Source organism: Sceloporus undulatus, chromosome 7, assembly GCF_019175285.1.
Source record: "Sceloporus undulatus isolate JIND9_A2432 ecotype Alabama chromosome 7, SceUnd_v1.1, whole genome shotgun sequence".
NCBI lineage: Eukaryota > Metazoa > Chordata > Lepidosauria > Squamata > Phrynosomatidae > Sceloporus > Sceloporus undulatus.
The window spans coordinates 17,263,969-17,267,069 of record NC_056528.1 but is presented as its reverse complement, the minus strand read 5'-3'; the positions used below and the strand labels follow the sequence as shown (position 1 = coordinate 17,267,069).

The 3,101-nt window shown below is 42.0% G+C and overlaps 1 long non-coding RNA gene across 2 annotated transcripts in view; it reads left to right on the top strand.

Annotated features, from left to right (window-relative positions):
* The first annotated feature begins 216 nt into the window (after positions 1–216).
* The window catches only part of LOC121936075, a 25,711-nt gene continuing 22,826 nt past the window's right edge, over positions 217–3,101 (top strand). For both annotated transcript variants that reach the window (XR_006104916.1, XR_006104915.1), the window contains exon 1: positions 217–303. This is a non-coding gene — a long non-coding RNA (uncharacterized LOC121936075). The remainder of the gene's footprint in view (positions 304–3,101) is intronic.

The window sequence follows — 3,101 nt, the reverse complement described above, 5'->3', positions numbered from 1 at the left end:
ATCTGCTAGATCAAGCTATGAGCACATGCAATAAGCATTTCCATGGCGCCGGTCCCAGAAAGGTACAATAACTGTATATTTTAACTTAATGGCTTTTTTGGGGGTATGCAAATTTGCGCGAGCAGATTGTGGCGCGCACCATTGCAGGCTGGGAAATGGGGTTGTGTATGTGCGTGTGTGTATTTGGCTCCCGAAGCATGCCCCGGGTCCCCGGGCGCGCCTCTCCCCCCGTCGCCCCACGGCTTTGAAAAGGTTGCCCATGTCAAAAAATCTCAATCTTGAACACTGAGCATAAAAGACAAGGTAGGAGGTGCGGACGGATTATTTTCCTCTTAGCGTTTGATGTCTGTGCATTTGGGTAATTAAAATGATTACTACAACAATTAAAGCAAGTAATTAGAAACTAATTACACCAGCATTTTTTGTGATTACAGGAGCAGATGAAAATAGTGTTCAAAATTAAATTCATTGCATATTCATGGGAATGAAATTAAATACTGCTGGGTGGATGAGATAATAGGAAGAGAGGAGGGAGGAATGGCATTCCCGGGAATTGGCGAACAGGCCGCTGCTAATGCTCCAAACAGACATTTGGTTAAATCAGTGATAATCTTTTAATGGCTTTAAAAAGAGCTAATATTTGGAAAGGAGTCAAAAAATGCTGAGGGTTTCTGTTTTCTCACCGCCGGCATGATAATACGAACCAGCTGCAGTACAATAGGCAACATTTAATCATTATCCATTCAAATGGATGCTCAGAACCAAGTGGTTTTTATGTCTTTTCTGTTGCGCCGTGCACGATAAATTAAATTATGGAATCTTCTAAAGCTCTTTTCTTCTTCCTTTTGCCCGCTCACCCCTTTCCTGTGTATCTGTGTCTCTGCGTGTAGTTTGTTCAATTCCTCTATTGACGACCTACAAGATATGTTTTTTTTCCTTTGGGCCCGTTTAATGAGATTCTTTAGATTAAATAGATTTTCTGTTTAACTCGGTGCTGGTGAGATAGCATGTCAGGAATTGAATGGTTATTAACATTTAAATATTTCACAGAACAAAAAAAAAAGAAAGGAAAAGGAAAAAGAAAAAAGAGCGAGAGAACAAGCGAGTTGGAATATGAATTTTTCATCCTTTGCCAGAGTTCAATGGATTTCTCCTCTCCCTCCCCCCATTTCCCGGTCTTCTGCTAGACCTAATGAAACTAAAGTAATTAGAAAGATACAAGAGGAGCACTTTCACAAGAGTGCAATTAAATTGAGCGAGGAGTCGTTATTTATATAGGTTGGTCAATCTGCAGCCCCGGTGCTATTTTCTCAGCCTGCTTGAGTCATAGATTATTACAAGAGATTAATAATGTAAATTTCACTGACTCCGCTGCACTTGAAGGCTTGGCCTTCAGAAATTGATGGGTTCGCAATCCATCACCTCTTTCCATCCAGTCCTGTCCCTTTTCATTTCTCATCATTTGTTCCCCCCCTCCACCTCCATCCCTCTTTTTCCTCTCCCTCTATCTCTCCCCCCCTCCTTTCCCTGTACCTTTGGTGGAAACATCCAATGCAATCTGACTGGGGTGGATAGATGCACCGTTTTTGCCTTCCCCCAATAATCTGTCTTTTCCTTCCTTCCCTTCTCCTCCTCTCTCCCTTTTTGCGTTTGCTGTTTGGCCATCCTGACAATGACAGCCTCACCTATTCTGATATGGGAGCAATAGACCTTACCTGCCAGGTCTATCAAATAAGCATCTCTCTCTAAATATGTGTCTCTATAATAATGGACACCGACTGAGATTGTACATCATGGCCTATGTTTCATACTTTTATGAATATGGAGCTACATTGCAGAAACGCAGGGAAACCCTCTTAGTGAATTGTGAAGGTGTGCATCTGGTCAGTGGCAAGAAAGAGCCAATGCACATTGGACACTTCTGATTTGCGTTGGGCACTTCTGAGGCACATTGAGTTGTACTCATTCAATCCCCCAATGTGTATTGGTGCCAATGTACATCAGGTCATAGTGCGTAGTGCTTCAGTCACTCCACTGGCAACCATTCTGCAACAGACACTTGTATGTTATAAAGTCATGTCAGCCTCTAGGTGAATGTGGATATTGTGAAACTACTCAATTCAATACACATGCAAAGACATTTACAAAGTCCTAGGTCAACCTCTTTATAACCTCTCTCAATCACAATTATACCCATTTCTTTAAAAATGGCCAAGATTTTACAGCAGTCACATAGTGTAATTCTCTACATGTGGAACTTATGGACTATCCTACTCAGCCCTAGTGTTGAATGGCAACATTGTACAACTGAATGCAAGACCAATGCACAGTGGACACCGCACATCTTACATGCATGAGCATCTGTAAGCACTATGTCAACCCATGTGCACCTCCATTTTTGGACACTTGAATTGCACTTGAATGTTCTCCATTGGGGGTGAAGATGTCCAGCTGTTTTGTAGGGCAACTTATGGGTGGGTAAGAAATCAACAGGACATCATCCAATGAACTGATAGATCAGATTTATCTTTCTATGTCATGGGTGGCAAAATGCTAGGAGATTTCCCTCTTGAAGGGAGACCCAGAAGCTGGGTCAACTGCATGTCCCAATGGCCAAGAAAGAGCTGGCTTTTCCAAAGAAGCTGCCTTGTCCCATTGAGACAACCTCTGAGAAATGGCATTTGCAATTATTATTCGTGCTTAGAGGCTTCCACCACCCAGACAATGTGTTTGTGCCAAAACACATTTTGAAAACATCAAAAACATCTCAAGTTCTTGCCATTAAATTTTATGAAGAAAATTGTACAAGTTGGCTGAGTTCTTGTTCCATGGTCTATACTTGTAACTTCAGGAATCTGTAACTACAGACTATTCTGTACTGTAGAAATAACCCAGTTTGACACTGCTTTAACTGCCATGGCTCCATCTGTGGAGTCCTGGGATTTTTACATTATGGTGGTACCACAGCACTCAGATAGAGAAGGCTAAGTATTTCACAAAACTACACATCCTAAAATTTCATTGCATGGAGCCATGGCAGTGAAAGAGGTGTCAAACTCGCCATCTTGCGTCCCTATATTGGGAGAAAGGTGGGATATAAG